Source organism: Salvia miltiorrhiza, chromosome 1, assembly GCF_028751815.1.
Source record: "Salvia miltiorrhiza cultivar Shanhuang (shh) chromosome 1, IMPLAD_Smil_shh, whole genome shotgun sequence".
Taxonomy (NCBI): domain Eukaryota; kingdom Viridiplantae; phylum Streptophyta; class Magnoliopsida; order Lamiales; family Lamiaceae; genus Salvia; species Salvia miltiorrhiza.
This window is the reverse complement of record NC_080387.1, coordinates 15818947-15837671: the sequence shown is the minus strand read 5'-3', so window position 1 is coordinate 15837671 and position 18725 is coordinate 15818947. Positions and strand designations below refer to the sequence as shown.

The following is an 18725-nucleotide window of genomic DNA, read 5'->3' as shown; positions in this document are numbered from 1 at the left end:
ATTCCTGTATTTTCTTAAGTATTCTTTTTCCTCATTCTCAGGATTCTTACTTTTATATATATATATATATATATATATATATATATATATGGAAGGGCTAAAATAAGAGCATTTGTTAAAATATAAAATAAGAATAATTTTCATCTCTTAGATCATCAAAATCTACGGTTGATTCACAATCCTGTTGGATGGATTTATGGTCCTGAGTTCGAATCCAAAGGTAGCAAAAATTTATTTTTCACAATTCATACTTTTATACTGCGAATTCATACTGTTCTATATAAAATTCATACATTAAAAATTGCTCTTATTTCTTATTTTAAGATGTGCTCTCACGGTAGCCCACCCCTATATATATATATATATATACATATAGGGGAATGCTAAAATAAAAACGCTTCTTAAAATATAAATTAGGAACCATTTTCAGCCCTTAGATCATCAAGATCCACGGTTAATTCATCACCTTGTTGGATAAATTCATGGTCCTGAGTTCGAATCCCAAAGGTAGCAAAAAATTATTTTTCGCAATTCATACCTTTATACAATTTATTCATGCGTGTTATACATAAAATTCATGCATTTTTGCTGGTTCGTAATTCTTAAAATAAGGGTGGTTTATTGAATAACCGCCCCTATATATATATATATATATAAAATAATAATAATAATAATTTTTATTTTATAAAATAATACAAATAATATTGAATATATAATTATATATTCAATATTATTTGTATTATTTTATAAAATGAAAATTATTATTATTATTATTTAAGAAAAAAATTGAATTTAATTTTAGAATTATAAATCATATAATTAACCTTAATAATGTACTTTGTTGTTACTATAAAATTAATTAGAGAAATTTATTATGAAGATTAAATTACAATTTAATTCTTATATATATTGATTAATTATATTTATTTAATGATACAAATTCAAAATCTTAACAATAGTTACAGTAATGGGTATAGTCAAGAATATCCTATATGAAATAGAAACATTAGGAAAATAATATGAAAGTTTAACAAATTCAAGAACTTCACCAATCGACTTCATTTGTGGTAAACACATTTGTAAGCACAACACAAATTCAGAATAAAACACAAATCCAAAAGAAGAAGAAAAAAATATCTTAATGGCCAACACAAATTCTAAGAAGAACTTCACCAATCGACTTCATTTGTGGTTTTCTTTGCCCAATGTACTTCTTTTAGCTGAAGTTACAGTAATGGGTATAGTCAAGAATATCCTATATGAAATAGAAACATTAGGAAAATAATATGAAAGTTTAACAAATTCAAGAACTTCACCAATCGACTTCATTTGTGGTAAACACATTTGTAAGCACAACACAAATTCAGAATAAAACACAAATCCAGAAGAAGAAAAAAAAATATCTTAATGGCCAACACAAATTCTAAGCCCATATTCAAAATCAAACACAAATCCTAAAAAAATACCTCTCGGTCTTCAAAGCAAACAAATCAAAAATTGGAAACGACTAACCTTCTCCCTTTCCGCCTGCCCTTGAGAGAGTTTGAGTGAGATTTTGTGTGAGATTGAGAGGAGAAGCAGAGGCAAGTGCAATGAGAATCGAGAGAACAAAGAGTCGTTTGCGTTTGCGTTATCTTCTATTTAACTGTTTAGGAAATAGGAATATTCCGAATATATATATTTCCTTATCATTCGTCGCCCCTACCAATTAGATTTTCCCCCTTATAAAAACAATCATATTTTTTGAAAGAGAACATGGGCAATCTCTAAAGCGTAAGAAAGTGAAGACGTTGCTCCTTCAAATTAGATTGAAAGAAGGAAATAAAGAAAGAAAACATTGATCTAATAGTTATTGGCCAAAAAATTGTGGAGTTTTCCTTGGATCCATTGTTGGAAATTTTTAGGTTTCTAGAAGATTAGGGGTTTCAAACATTTTCTTTTTTAATTTGATTCATACTCCACGTCATATTTTGTCCCAACGTTAGATATGCAACATGTAGGAATGTCAATCCAATCCGAAATTCGTGGGTTGACCCGCATAGATTGACAACACGAAACGGTTAGGGCTGAAAATTTTCAGCTTCATAAAATTATAATTGTCACGACTGGACCTAATTAAGGATAATTAAGCCGGGGAAACCGTGACTAAGGGAGAGAGATTAGAAGCGGGGTATAAATGGGATAATTAAACAAGGAAGGATCGTATTTAATCGTTGTTAATAAAAGGGACATTTATAATGTAACGGAGTTTTAGTCATATTGACTCAAATAAACTAGTAAGTTCGGATAACTCCGACTTAGCCAAAATAACATAAGACTTCTGAGTACACATCAGAATAAGGGTGGTTATGATTACATGTATGAAGACATGTACCCCAAGAGTTCACCAATAAATAATACTGAGACAAAAGAAGTCCCGCTCATCACTTCATCACCACCGTCAGCTGCTCAACCTGCACATTTAGAAATATATGCAGGGCTCAGTACTAAAGTGCTAAGTGGGCACGTATGCCTATGCATAAAAATGCATGCTTCAAACTGTAGATTGTCATGCCATCATAAACAGTACAACAAGGGATTTTTCGCTAAAGGAGCCCAAGCCTACTGAAAATCATTTGTGATTCTTAAAGTTCGACCGCAGTCTAAGTTCTCTTATAATCTATCATATCTGAAGCTCTGTGCCGGAGAGGTGGCCATCTCTCACGGACACTTGACTGGCCAACCCGCTCAATAACTCACGGTCACTGGTGTACACTAGTCCTGGCAAGATAGCTATCTACTGCTCAGGATCCGAATTCGATTATAATAGGCAGATAGATATCATACTAAAATTTAAACATTTATTGTCATATCCCAGTTTTTAATCACTGATTAAAGACTTAATAATTAGGGTTCGGCATCCATTAATAATAAAACTGATTTGATTAATCTGATGTGATTTAATTGTTATATATGTGTTTTGATGTGTTAAATTCTTATTATTATTATTTGAATCCGTTTGAGATTTAAAGGATTATTGAATAGTCAATAATTATTATTTCGAATTATAACTGACTTAGTAAAGTCATGTTATTTAATTTATATACGATAGAAATAGTATTTCTATTATTTACTTGAAGTCGTAATTAATTTTCGACTTATAAAACGAGTTATAAAATATGTAATTTATAGAGAGTTATAACGAAGCTTCGTTATATGAGAACCCGAAATTAGTATTACAAATACAGAATAAGGATTTTATTCATCACATTCATCTAGCACCTACACATTTCCACATCCATCTTACTCTTAAATAAATTGATGGTGTTGGAAACACTCATCATATGCCAACTATCCCACTAAACACTCATCATTCCACTAAACACTCATTATTCCACACACTCATCATTCCACTAAACACTCTTTACACCTTCTTTTGCCAGCCATCTTCTACACTTTAACATCTCAACATGCAATTAGCTTTTATTTAATCAAAATCAGCAACCAACATTCCTCCCATTCCTCCTAATATTCTGATCCAAGCTATACGTTCTTATGCTTGAATTATAATTCACTGATTCCAGCTTTCCAAATCAGTTTCCAAGATTTCCCAAAACAAGAAAGAGGTAATAAACGTCCATTAATTCTTCCAATTCTTTCATAGTTTTCAGATCCAAAATTTCATTGTTAAGCTTGGCTGAATAAATTCGCAGATCCAATTTTGGTGAATTCAGAAAGAAGATTTTCCTCATTTCCTACTCATATCAAGGTTACCTCCTACTTTACTTTCTCCATACATTCATTTGTTAAATTACAAAACTATGATTCAAATGAAAACAGATCGAACACACGCATCCATTACCACTTCTTTTAGACTATTATTGTTTCAATTACATCAGCTTATTACCATCAGAGAACCACCAACAGAATAATACACACGCACACATTTTACTATATTCTCTAATCTATTACATGTACAATCAGTTTTAATAAAAAGGAAATGAATGATTGAAAGAACAGATTTTTAAAACCCTAACTTGTTCTATATTTTGAATCTGGACTGAAAAATTTGGAGAGTTCCTTGTGTTTTGCTTGCGTGTGTGTTGTTCGAATCGTGAGAGGGGAAGGAGGGAGCAGCAGACGGCTGTTCGGCGCCGGCAACGGCGGCGCGGCGGCAACTGTCGTCCAGTCCCTGTTCTGCCAAAACGAGAGAGAAGGGAAAGGGGGAGAGATTAGATTATAACAAAAAAGAAGAGAAGGGAGAACAGGGGAGGGAGAGAGAGAGATAGGAGGGAGAACTTATCTTCTCCGGTGACGACGATGCGGCGGCATCGGCAGCGGCGACACGGCAGCGGGAGCATCGAGCTGTTCCTGGTCGGCCGGAAAAGAGAAAAAGAGGGGGAGCTCAGATCTGGAGCCTACCTTCCCGGCGAGGCAAGGCTCGGCCTCCACCGCGATTCCAGCAAGACGAACGACGGGAGCGGCGACGCTCGGCTCTTCCCCGTGAGTCCGGCGGTGGTTGTGGGCGGCGAAGATGGATGCGACGGTGGGGGTAGCCTCTGCTGCCCTATTCCGAGCAAGGAGCCGTGGCTCTGTTTTTCCGGCGAGATAGAGAGAGAAGAGGAGAGACCGAGAGTATGAGAGGGGGAGGGGAGATGCACGGCGAGGCGGCGCGCCGGAGGCGGCGCCGCACTCGACCGAGCAGAGAGAGAGAGTCGGGAGAGCCGAGAGGGAGAGTGAGAGTGGCTGTGTGTGTGCGTGTGTTATGTGTTTGTGTGTGTGGTGTATGTATGTATGATTAGGGTTAGGCTTGGGCTCAAAGCCCTTCTTGCTAGCTGGGCCGAAAATTTTAAATAAGGGAATGGGCCGATTTTTATTTAATAAAATGTACTTGGCCCATTTTTATTTTAAATTATGTTGGGTATTTATTTAAATTGATTGAGGCTCATTTTAATTAAGTTTTGAACTGTTAATTGATTAATAAAGCCTACGAATTTTTGGCCTTATTTCTTAAAAAAAAAAAAAAAAAATGTTTGAATTTTCACTAAATTATTTTTGTGAATTTAAATCTCTTGATTTAAATTTTAATATTTAAAGTTGGGATTATTTATTCTAAACGAAGTCCATTCTTTTATCTAAATTTATTAATGGACTTTAGAGCAAATATTTTGGGATTAAGCCCCATTTATTATATGATAAAATTATTTTCAAAGCTTACGAGTATGGATTTTTTTTTTAAATGGTTAAAATGTTTTATTTCATCTCAATGGATTTTAAAATGTTTTATTATTTATAAATGAATAATGGAATTTCTTATTTATTTACATGATAAAAAAAAATGTGGAATTGTGTTATAGAATGATTAAGTATATGATTTACTTTATCAAATGAGCTTGAGATTTAATTGAGATATTAAATTACTAAGCATGTGTTTATAAATGATTTATTTATTTAAGTGATGAAAATGTGCGAAGTATGAGAAAGCATGATTTATAATGATTAAATTTTCAGGGTGATAAAATATGGCTTGTTCTTAATTGATGGAGTACTTGACTAAATGACGGGTGTAGAGGGAGGTTATGGATTATGTACATGTTGATGTTCGAATAAATGGGATCGAACCTATATGATAGTTACATGATAATTGGTTACATTTTATTGATTGAATGAAACGAGATTAATATGGATGCTAGAACCCTAAAACATTAAAAGATACCTTAGGCACGTAGAATTAGACTTTGTCTTATGACAATTTCTTCACGAACTTATCGACTCTTCATCAATGAAGGTCCGGGCGACAGAAAGTGAAGCAGAAGAAGAAACGACTCCACGCCAGCTTTAAGAACAATTGAGGTGGGCATTATTTTATTATTACGTATATAGAGATCCCCTGCGTGACGTAGGCCTCATATGCGAATATATATATGCATGATATGTTTTGACTATTTATTCAGTTCTTATAAAATGCTTATATGTTCAATGCCCTTTATGAAAATGAAAATGTTATGAAAATGAAATGTTTATGAAATGATTGACTGCCAAAATGTTTATGTTTTTATATGTATCCTATCTGTGTTGGTTCGCCAACTTTAAAGGAAATCCAATTGGGATCCTATGCTAGACAAAGGTCGCTAGCTAGGGTTAACGTGTACACTCATGGAGACCGCGAGTCGCTTACGACCGGTCTTGGCGTCCGTGGTAAGGAGGCCTCCTTCCCGGCGCGTGACAGAAATGACAGATATGGATCATATAGACTGAAAATGGGATGCATCCACCTTTATGAAAATGAACGAAATGTTTTAGTAAGCGCAGGTCATTTATGAAAACCCCTGTGTGTTACTGTTATGGCAGTTCAATTTATATATGTATGCATGTTGTATTTTCGGCTTATGTCACTGAGTATTTTTATACTCAGCCCTGCATGTATTTCTAAATGTGCAGGTTGAGCAGGCGATGGAATGGATCGGTGTTGAGCGGATTTCCCTTTTGATGTTTATGTAATGAAACCTTGAGTATGCATCTCCATATGCATAACTCACACGTTTTTCCGCTGCAAACACTCTGAATTTGTTATCGTATTGTGGAACTTATTACTCCTTCATTTTGTTTAACTTTCATTTGGGGTTTAGTCGTTATGGCTGGCTCGTTTCTTAATTACCCAAGTGGTTATATATATATATATACCACTAGTTTGTTGTTATTAATGTTGGTTATTTAGTAAATCCCTTTTAAATTTCCATTTCTTATTGTTCACCCAAGTCATAACCCCGGTTAACCCGTCATTGGGATAGTGGACTGTGACAGAGTGGTATCAGAGCAGTTCGTTTGCTCTGGCCCTAGAAACCATTTTCTAAAAAGTCATGTCTAGTTTGATTCACTAGACATATGTGGGATCATACGACACCGCTCAACACTCCATTGCATCGTGCTCAATCAAGGAAAAAGGTAACTGCAGTTACAATGTTTTAAAGATGTTATTATTCTAAACTGTTTCATGAAAATGTTTATGTAAAGAGCATGCTATGATGAAATGTTGAATGTTTTGCCTTTCATTGAAATGTTGAATGTTTTGCCTTTCATGGCATATCATTGCAGTTATGATGTTATGATAAGAGAAGAATGATAGAGAATTGACACATGCAAGCTTTCCCCAGAAAACATAGATTGCTATAAGTTGCATGATCACTATTCTAAAAGAACATAGACTGCTGGATTAGTAGGATATCTCTACAATCTAGATTCTTAAAGTGATGATGTAGAAGAATGAAAGAGAACTTAGAGCATTTCAGCTTCCACAATGAAACAATGGTTCTTTTGAACTACAAAGAGGAATGAAAAGACATGTACACGTTGAAGGAAAAACACGGGATGATGATACAAGACGAATTCAAGGCAAACGCTGCATCAAGGGTTTGAGCATAGTCTCTACGTTCAAATGTTCACACGCGATGGAACACCGAATCGACTTTTAGTACACGATAGATTTTAAGAACAATATGCTTTGCCTATATATATGTATATATTTGTGTACATGTTATAGCGGGGGTTTGGGTTCAATAGGACATAGAACTTTAAATTAAGCTTTTGGTTGTCAGTACGAGCTTAAGTTTTATTATTATGAATAGTTGTCCACGGCTTTTTAAGTTTGGGATGATGTTTTCCGTGTGATTGGGAGGTGATGATGTTGGACCTAGCCAGTCCACATGATCCAAATATCAGTAGACGTATTTTGGGTTGAAAACCCATGTGTTTCAACTTTCGGTTGAAAAGCCAGATGAGTTTTTACTCTAGATCATTTTGTTCGACCTATTAGTTACTCCTTTCTACCATCTGGTTATTCGTTTGAGTTTCTCAACAAATTTTTCTGCACCACTTTGTTTTGATATCGTTCAAGAATTGAGCCTTACAATTGTTGAGTTGTCCTAGTACCCTCTTGTGATCAATAAGGATTTAGATGTTTTGTTATGATGCTTTCATGATTAAATCAAGAGGAATATGTTATGAATTGAGGTAAGGAATATACTGAGGATCTTTTATTTTTGAAGCACAGAATGCCTCCCAGAAGAGCCCCAAGAAACAATGTGGGAACCGCAAACGAACCTCCACGAAGGGTTGAGGAACTTTTTCTTAAACAGAGCCCGCCAACATTCAACGGGACCGGCAACCCGACTGATGCCGAAATCTGGATTAGAGCAATGGAAAGGATTTTTGACTTTCTCTACTGTTCTGACCAAGAGAGACTCTCTTGTGTTGCATTCCAACTAACTGGGTCGGCAGATTTTTGGTGGGAAACCAAGAAGAGGGCAATGACCCTCGAACAATTGGAAAACCTGACTTGGGAAGACTTCAAGACGGAGATCCACGATAAATACATTCCCAAGAGCTACAGAAAGAAGAAAGAGACGGAGTTTTTCAATCTGAAACAAAACAAGATGTCCGTGACGGAATACGATCGCGCTTTCTGCGACATGTCTCGCTATGCCCCTCATCTGATCGACACTGATGAAAAGATGACCGAGAAGTTTCGTTCAGGCCTTAGGCATGAGATCAAGATGGCGCTTGCTGGTCATGGTAATCTCACCCACTCTGAGGCACTTAGCAGAGCCCTGGATGTTGAAGCAGCCATGCCTGAAGACCGCCCAACCCAGACTCAAGCTTCGGGAAACAACGATCGTGGGAAGAGAAAATGGGATGGCAACAACAACAATAATAGGGGTTACTACAACAACCAAGATAACAAGAGGCCATGGCAAGGAAACATGATGCCACAAGGGCAATGGCAAGGACGACCAGTCAATCCAGGATCAGCTGGAAACAATCAGGGCCAGCTCAGGGCACCTTTGTGTCCCAAATGCTCCAAGTCACATCACGGCATATGCTTGGCTGGCAGCAATACCTGCTTTAAGTGTGGCCAGAAGGGCCCAGAGACTGCCAAGGAAAACCACAAGGAGGAATGAAAGGGCCGAATCAGCCGGGCCAAGTACAACCACTCAGGGCTATCCAAGGCCAACAGTTACTCTACCCACCACCACAGCAGCAGTATCGATCTGCGGCACGTCCACCGCAAATTCCACAGGCAAGAGCCTATGCCTTGCACAAGAATAAACAAGGAAACAACCAAGGGAATTTGGCAGGTATGGGCACATTACTTGACACACCTGTTATACTTCTGTTCGACACGGGTGCCTCGCATTCTTTTATTGCAAGTGTATGTGTAAAAACTTTAAAGCTCCAACCTGAAAAGACTAATCAGGACTTGAGAATTTCTTCACCAATAGGAGGAATAGCAGTAGTAACACATGCTTGCTCGAACCTAGAACTGACCATAGGATCGTTTAAGGTTATAGCAAACAACTTGCATGTTATATCGATGGAGGACGTTGATATAATCCTGGGAATGGACTGGCTAGCGGAGAACTATGCCACGATATTGTGCCAAGAGCGGAAAATCGGTTTCAACTTTCCAGGAAGGGACGCTTTGAGTTTCCACGGAATATGCAGGAGGAACAGAGTGCCGACTATTTCAGCTTTACAGGCAAGGAAGATGATGAACAAGAAAGACTGCCAAGCCTTCCTCGTATACCTGAACGGGGGAATTGAGACCGAAAAGACAATGGAAGATGTAGAGATCGTGCAGAATTTTCAAGATGTTTTTCCAGAAAATTTGCCAGGATTACCACCTGACAGACAAGTAGAATTCACCATCGATCTAGAGCCAGGAGCGGCGCCGGTATCAAAAGCACCGTACAGAATGGGCCCGAAGGAATTGGAAGAGTTGAAAATCCAGTTACAAGAGTTGTTGGACCTAGGCTTCATCAGGCCTAGTGTGTCCCCATGGGGAGCGCCGGTGCTGTTTGTCAAGAAGAAAGATGGAACCTTGAGATTGTGCATCGATTATCGAGAGCTGAACAAGCTAACGCTTAAGAACAAGTATCCATTGCCCAGAATTGATGATTTATTCGACCAACTCAAGGGCGCGGGTGTTTTCTCCAAAATCGATTTGAAGTCTGGGTATCATCAGTTAAAGGTTAGACATGAAGATATACCCAAAACGGCTTTCCGAACAAGATATGGTCACTACGAGTTCGTAGTTGTACCGTTCGGACTAACAAATGCACCAGCTGTGTTCATGGACCTCATGAACAGAGTATTTCATCCTTATTTGGATAAATTCGTCTTGGTGTTTATTGATGATATCCTCATTTACTCCAAGAATGAAGAAGAACACAGGGAACATCTGAGAACTGTTTTGCAAACTCTTAGGGATGAACGCCTTTTTGCCAAATTCAACAAATGTGAGTTCTGGCTCAAAGAAGTTACATTTCTGGGACATATTGTATCTTCAGAAGGTATTAAGGTGGACCCCGCCAAAGTGGAAGCAGTACAAGGATGGAAGTCGCCAACTACCCCAAACGAGATCAGAAGTTTCTTGGGATTGGCTGGCTACTATCGAAGATTCATTGAGGGATTTTCCAAGATAGCAAGGCCGATGACGCAATTGCTCCGAAAGGGAATTAAATACACATGGACTAATGAGTGTGAAGAAAGTTTTCAACTGCTCAAGGAAAAGCTAACTACAGCGCCAGTGCTAACAATTCCGGAACCAGACAAGGAGTATGTGGTCTACACGGATGCATCAAAGAACGGACTAGGATGCGTTTTGATGCAGGAAGGCAAAGTGATTGCATATGCATCGCGGCAACTTAGGCCACACGAATTGAATTATCCGACCCATGATCTTGAACTAGCGGCGGTAGTGCACGCACTAAAAATTTGGAGACATCATCTATATAGTGTCAGGTGTGAGATTTACACTGATCACAAAAGTCTAAAGTACTTCTTCGAGCAAAAAGATCTCAACATGAGACAGCGAAGGTGGCTCGAATTAGTAAAAGATTATGATTGTGGTATAAATTATCACCCGGGGAAGGCCAATGTAGTAGCCGACGCATTGAGCCGCAAGGTCCCATTGAAACTGGGATACATCCTTACAAAGGAAGAAGAGCTCATACGAGATTTTGATAGGATGAAATTAGAGGTGATAAACCCACCTGCTACAATAGCGGGGGTGGTCGCGATTATACCAAATTTGAGGAAATTGGTGGTAGAAGCTCAAAGGAAGGATGATAAATTGGAGAAATTACGAGCTAAGATAAGAGAAGGAAATCTCAAGAACTATCACGAAGAAGCCGACAATGCTATTTTCTTTGAGAAGAGAATATGCATCCCTCATGACGATGAACTCAAGAACAAGATCATGAGCGAAGCCCATGACACTCCTTATGTCGCCCACCCGGGAAGCACTAAGATGTATCAAGATCTAAAAGAGAATTTCTGGTGGGAAGGAATGAAACGAGACGTGGCCTTATTCGTCGAAAAGTGTCTAGTTTGCCAGCAAGTAAAGGCTTTACACCAACGACCTTACGGCGAGCTACAACCTTTGGAGATTCCAGAATGGAAATGGGACGATATTGCAATGGACTTTGTTACAGGATTGCCAAAAACAAGACGAGGTAACACGGTAATATGGGTCATTGTAGACAGACTCACAAAGAGTGCACACTTTCTGCCTATCCCTATCACGTATAGATCAGATAAGTTAGCCCAACTCTACATCAAGGAGATCGTGCGTTTACATGGGGTGCCGAAGACAATCACGTCCGACAGAGATTCTAAGTTTACCTCCAGATTCTGGATAAGCTTGCAGAAGGAATTGGGAACAAGGTTGAATTTCAGCACAGCTTTCCACCCGCAGACCGACGGTCAGTCCGAAAGGACAATTCAAACGCTAGAAGATATGTTAAGGACTGTTGTGCTAGATAGAGGAGAAGATTGGGAGCGTGTGTTGCCACTAATCGAATTTGCTTACAACAACAGCTATCAAGCAACTATCGCCATGGCACCTTATGAGGCGTTATACGGGAAGAAATGTAGATCGCCGCTTTACTGGGATGAAGTCGGCGAAAGAAGAATCTTGGGGCCAGATACAGTAGGCGAGATGATTGAGATCGTCCGTCAGATTCAACAGCGTATTAAAGAGGCCCAAGATAGACAGAAGTCTTATGCCGACAAACGTCGAACCGACTTGCAGTTTGAGTGTGGGGATAAAGTCTTTTTGAAGATTTCTCCTTCTAAAGGGATTACAAGATTTGGCGTAAAGGGTAAGCTTAGACCCCGTTTTATAGGACCCTATGAGATCCTAGAAAGGGTGGGCCCGGTAGCTTACAGGCTGGCGTTGCCGCCAAGCCTTGGGAATGTGCATAATGTGTTTCATGTGTCGCAGTTGAGAAAATATGTTTATGATCCAAAACACGTGATCCAAAGAGACGACGTTATCCTTAGCCCAGATATGAGCTATGAAGAGAGACCCGAATCTATTTTAGATCGGAAGATTCAAGTACTAAGGAATAAATCGATACCCTTAGTAAAAGTCCTTTGGAAGCACCATGATCAAGAAGAGGCGACATGGGAACTCGAGTCTAGCATGAAGGAGAAATACCCAGAATTATTTCCTGAGGTACAAATTTCGGGACGAAATTTATTTTAAGGGGGATAGTATGTCATATCCCAGTTTTTAATCACTGATTAAAGACTTAATAATTAGGGTTCGGCATCCATTAATAATAAAACTGATTTGATTAATCTGATGTGATTTAATTGTTATATATGTGTTTTGATGTGTTAAATTCTTATTATTATTATTTGAATCCGTTTGAGATTTAAAGGATTATTGAATAGTCAATAATTATTATTTCGAATTATAACTGACTTAGTAAAGTCATGTTATTTAATTTATATACGATAGAAATAGTATTTCTATTATTTACTTGAAGTCGTAATTAATTTTCGACTTATAAAACGAGTTATAAAATATGTAATTTATAGAGAGTTATAACGAAGCTTCGTTATATGAGAACCCGAAATTAGTATTACAAATACAGAATAAGGATTTTATTCATCACATTCATCTAGCACCTACACATTTCCACATCCATCTTACTCTTAAATAAATTGATGGTGTTGGAAACACTCATCATATGCCAACTATCCCACTAAACACTCATCATTCCACTAAACACTCATTATTCCACACACTCATCATTCCACTAAACACTCTTTACACCTTCTTTTGCCAGCCATCTTCTACACTTTAACATCTCAACATGCAATTAGCTTTTATTTAATCAAAATCAGCAACCAACATTCCTCCCATTCCTCCTAATATTCTGATCCAAGCTATACGTTCTTATGCTTGAATTATAATTCACTGATTCCAGCTTTCCAAATCAGTTTCCAAGATTTCCCAAAACAAGAAAGAGGTAATAAACGTCCATTAATTCTTCCAATTCTTTCATAGTTTTCAGATCCAAAATTTCATTGTTAAGCTTGGCTGAATAAATTCGCAGATCCAATTTTGGTGAATTCAGAAAGAAGATTTTCCTCATTTCCTACTCATATCAAGGTTACCTCCTACTTTACTTTCTCCATACATTCATTTGTTAAATTACAAAACTATGATTCAAATGAAAACAGATCGAACACACGCATCCATTACCACTTCTTTTAGACTATTATTGTTTCAATTACATCAGCTTATTACCATCAGAGAACCACCAACAGAATAATACACACGCACACATTTTACTATATTCTCTAATCTATTACATGTACAATCAGTTTTAATAAAAAGGAAATGAATGATTGAAAGAACAGATTTTTAAAACCCTAACTTGTTCTATATTTTGAATCTGGACTGAAAAATTTGGAGAGTTCCTTGTGTTTTGCTTGCGTGTGTGTTGTTCGAATCGTGAGAGGGGAAGGAGGGAGCAGCAGACGGCTGTTCGGCGCCGGCAACGGCGGCGCGGCGGCAACTGTCGTCCAGTCCCTGTTCTGCCAAAACGAGAGAGAAGGGAAAGGGGGAGAGATTAGATTATAACAAAAAAGAAGAGAAGGGAGAACAGGGGAGGGAGAGAGAGAGATAGGAGGGAGAACTTATCTTCTCCGGTGACGACGATGCGGCGGCATCGGCAGCGGCGACACGGCAGCGGGAGCACCGAGCTGTTCCTGGTCGGCCGGAAAAGAGAAAAAGAGGGGGAGCTCAGATCTGGAGCCTACCTTCCCGGCGAGGCAAGGCTCGGCCTCCACCGCGATTCCAGCAAGACGAACGACGGGAGCGGCGACGCTCGGCTCTTCCCCGTGAGTCCGGCGGTGGTTGTGGGCGGCGAAGATGGATGCGACGGTGGGGGTAGCCTCTGCTGCCCTATTCCGAGCAAGGAGCCGTGGCTCTGTTTTTCCGGCGAGATAGAGAGAGAAGAGGAGAGACCGAGAGTATGAGAGGGGGAGGGGAGATGCACGGCGAGGCGGCGCGCCGGAGGCGGCGCCGCACTCGACCGAGCAGAGAGAGAGAGTCGGGAGAGCCGAGAGGGAGAGTGAGAGTGGCTGTGTGTGTGCGTGTGTTATGTGTTTGTGTGTGTGGTGTATGTATGTATGATTAGGGTTAGGCTTGGGCTCAAAGCCCTTCTTGCTAGCTGGGCCGAAAATTTTAAATAAGGGAATGGGCCGATTTTTATTTAATAAAATGTACTTGGCCCATTTTTATTTTAAATTATGTTGGGTATTTATTTAAATTGATTGAGGCTCATTTTAATTAAGTTTTGAACTGTTAATTGATTAATAAAGCCTACGAATTTTTGGCCTTATTTCTTAAAAAAAAAAAAAAAATGTTTGAATTTTCACTAAATTATTTTTGTGAATTTAAATCTCTTGATTTAAATTTTAATATTTAAAGTTGGGATTATTTATTCTAAACGAAGTCCATTCTTTTATCTAAATTTATTAATGGACTTTAGAGCAAATATTTTGGGATTAAGCCCCATTTATTATATGATAAAATTATTTTCAAAGCTTACGAGTATGGATTTTTTTTTTAAATGGTTAAAATGTTTTATTTCATCTCAATGGATTTTAAAATGTTTTATTATTTATAAATGAATAATGGAATTTCTTATTTATTTACATGATAAAAAAAAAATGTGGAATTGTGTTATAGAATGATTAAGTATATGATTTACTTTATCAAATGAGCTTGAGATTTAATTGAGATATTAAATTACTAAGCATGTGTTTATAAATGATTTATTTATTTAAGTGATGAAAATGTGCGAAGTATGAGAAAGCATGATTTATAATGATTAAATTTTCAGGGTGATAAAATATGGCTTGTTCTTAATTGATGGAGTACTTGACTAAATGACGGGTGTAGAGGGAGGTTATGGATTATGTACATGTTGATGTTCGAATAAATGGGATCGAACCTATATGATAGTTACATGATAATTGGTTACATTTTATTGATTGAATGAAACGAGATTAATATGGATGCTAGAACCCTAAAACATTAAAAGATACCTTAGGCACGTAGAATTAGACTTTGTCTTATGACAATTTCTTCACGAACTTATCGACTCTTCATCAATGAAGGTCCGGGCGACAGAAAGTGAAGCAGAAGAAGAAACGACTCCACGCCAGCTTTAAGAACAATTGAGGTGGGCATTATTTTATTATTACGTATATAGAGATCCCCTGCGTGACGTAGGCCTCATATGCGAATATATATATGCATGATATGTTTTGACTATTTATTCAGTTCTTATAAAATGCTTATATGTTCAATGCCCTTTATGAAAATGAAAATGTTATGAAAATGAAATGTTTATGAAATGATTGACTGCCAAAATGTTTATGTTTTTATATGTATCCTATCTGTGTTGGTTCGCCAACTTTAAAGGAAATCCAATTGGGATCCTATGCTAGACAAAGGTCGCTAGCTAGGGTTAACGTGTACACTCATGGAGACCGCGAGTCGCTTACGACCGGTCTTGGCGTCCGTGGTAAGGAGGCCTCCTTCCCGGCGCGTGACAGAAATGACAGATATGGATCATATAGACTGAAAATGGGATGCATCCACCTTTATGAAAATGAACGAAATGTTTTAGTAAGCGCAGGTCATTTATGAAAACCCCTGTGTGTTACTGTTATGGCAGTTCAATTTATATATGTATGCATGTTGTATTTTCGGCTTATGTCACTGAGTATTTTTATACTCAGCCCTGCATGTATTTCTAAATGTGCAGGTTGAGCAGGCGATGGAATGGATCGGTGTTGAGCGGATTTCCCTTTTGATGTTTATGTAATGAAACCTTGAGTATGCATCTCCATATGCATAACTCACACGTTTTTCCGCTGCAAACACTCTGAATTTGTTATCGTATTGTGGAACTTATTACTCCTTCATTTTGTTTAACTTTCATTTGGGGTTTAGTCGTTATGGCTGGCTCGTTTCTTAATTACCCAAGTGGTTATATATATATATATACCACTAGTTTGTTGTTATTAATGTTGGTTATTTAGTAAATCCCTTTTAAATTTCCATTTCTTATTGTTCACCCAAGTCATAACCCCGGTTAACCCGTCATTGGGATAGTGGACTGTGACATTTATGGCCAGACAATAGTTGAAATAATTTCAAAGATTTTGCAACGAAATAACTTGCTCAAATGTAACATTTAAATCATTTGATATATATAAAAATAAACCCACTTGTCTTCGGTGTCAGTGAAGTAGAGCTCGGCGTCATTCTAACATCAGTTGTCACTCGCACCTTTAGTGATTGGCGTCGTTGAGGTTTCCATGTGACAAAATGAATTCTAGTTAGAAACCAATCCAACTCAATCTCCATATTATACCCTTATCACAAGCTCAACCTTATCTTATAACCTTTTACTAATTACCCAAGTGGAATTCTCAAGTAGGGGACATCTTTACCCAACTATAAGGCTCTCAATTCTATAGGTGAATAGCACTCAAAAGTCCACATAAATCATTCACACATAAATAAAACTCATATGAATGCATAAGTACAAAATCAGGAACAACTGCACTCACTGCCTCTGCACTGACTCAACTTTGAAGAATAAACTGTTTTCACTCAGGACTCTCCTGGGTTCTAAATTTATATCACTAGAAAGATCTCTGAGTCTAGTTTCATTTAAAAAAAAGTAGGCTGAAAAAATCCAAGTGGATAAAAATATATGGCTATTTTCCCACCGTCTACCGGATTTTCATCATATTCGGGCAACTGAAAGTTTTGATTTTTGAAAAATAGTAAACATTGCCAAAATGGTCGAATTTTGGTATGTGGATATCCGACACATGTATCTTTCCACCATAAAAGTTTGAGAAGCATAGAGTGGTAGAAAGGTACAGGAAAAGATGGCTCAAGTGTTTGCCTTTCGAATTTTTTGGCAGAAACTGGCAGTAAAAGTTTTTTATTTTAAAAAGGTAGTAAATGAAGTCCAAATGACTTGAAATTTTACATGCATGTTCAAGACACTCCTATCTACTCATCATAAAATTTTTAATATTTTTGGGTAACAAAAACCCCATCGAATCAGTAGGTCAGCAGCTTATTTTAAAACTCTTAAATGGTGAAAACCAAAACTTTCACGTTCAAAGCCTATTTCACATATCTCATCATAGATCTATCATATCTCTTCAAACCACACACTCCTCATGCTAACATTTCATCATGCAACACGTATTATAATATGTAGCCAACATATAGGTGTTTAAGAGCTCATATTCAAAATATATGCATCTAAACATGTAGAGATATAAAACTCATGGATTGAAGAATAACTTGAAGATTTTCTTGCTTCCTCAAGATTTTCGAAAATTGCATGCACATGAGGGGATGGATTTTTCATGCATCAAAACACACATGCATAACACATATCATGCTATATACACACAAAATGAAGGTTAGAAGCTTACTCCAAGAAAATCAATGGAAGATGGAGTAGATGATGCTTAGGATTTCTTGAAGCTTTTCCTACTTGATGCTTTGACTTTGAAGTTTGGAGAGACTTGATGTACTTCTCTAGCTTTTGGGTGTGTAAAGATGAAATCTTGGAAGCATTTTTCTTTGCTAAGAATAGAGGAACAACAAGAAGAAAATGGTCAGGGAGAGGAGAGGGGAGGGCCGACACATTAAGGGAAAAGGGGAGGGTTCTTGGCTTTTGTGATATTCCCTCAATCTTGAGGATCTTAGGCATATCTTTGGGTATCCTCACTTGATGGGTAGATGAGGGAGGCAAGAGAGAGAAAAAAAAAAGAGAGAGGGGGGGGGGGGGCAGTCCATAGGGGAGTGGGAAAGAGAGAGAGTTTTTTTTTTTTTGTCTTATTCTAGATGAGAGGATTTAATCACCTATTACCTCATTATAATAAACCCATACTTATACTATATGCATGCATCTCATAAAAATTAAATAAACTATGTAGGAAAATGTATATCACACTTGTGAATGTAGGAAAAATATATATATATATCTCACTCATAATATTAATAATATCATAATATTAATGCATTAATAAACATGTGTGGATGTTCCATCAAGTAAAGTTATCACATAGACATTCAACAAAAATAGGGTGAGGTTGGGTTTCTAAGGCCCGATAATGTAATATCCCGCCCAATTCTATTAAGTTTAGAATTATTTTGAACATAGATTACGATGATTTACGCCAAAAAAAATGAAAAAAAGAAAAAAAAATGATTTATTTTTAAATCCAACAAAACTCGACTGAAGCGTTAACGTGCATCAGTTAAGTTCCAGTGACTTAACTGATAACTCTTTACTGAAGAGTATTTCAGTATCAGTCGTCAACCCTGTTTGGTCAAAACTCCT

General features: G+C 37.5%; 4 long non-coding RNA genes across 4 annotated transcripts; all 4 read left to right on the top strand.

Annotated features, from left to right (window-relative positions):
• Positions 1-3327: 3327 nt before the first annotated feature.
• LOC131006716 (uncharacterized) lies at positions 3328-4232 on the top strand. The gene is made up of 2 exons (XR_009095731.1): positions 3328-3605; positions 3693-4232. It is a non-coding gene; the product is annotated as an uncharacterized LOC131006716 (long non-coding RNA).
• A 1095-nt stretch (positions 4233-5327) lies between these two features.
• Positions 5328-6718, top strand: LOC131006720 (uncharacterized). Its single transcript, XR_009095734.1, has 2 exons — positions 5328-5832; positions 6421-6718. It is a non-coding gene; the product is annotated as an uncharacterized LOC131006720 (long non-coding RNA).
• Positions 6719-13020: 6302 nt separating this feature from the next.
• Positions 13021-13925, top strand: LOC131006717 (uncharacterized). The gene is made up of 2 exons (XR_009095732.1): positions 13021-13298; positions 13386-13925. It is a non-coding gene; the product is annotated as an uncharacterized LOC131006717 (long non-coding RNA).
• A 1092-nt stretch (positions 13926-15017) lies between these two features.
• LOC131006718 (uncharacterized) lies at positions 15018-16410 on the top strand. Its single transcript, XR_009095733.1, has 2 exons — positions 15018-15524; positions 16113-16410. It is a non-coding gene; the product is annotated as an uncharacterized LOC131006718 (long non-coding RNA).
• Positions 16411-18725: the final 2315 nt, after the last annotated feature.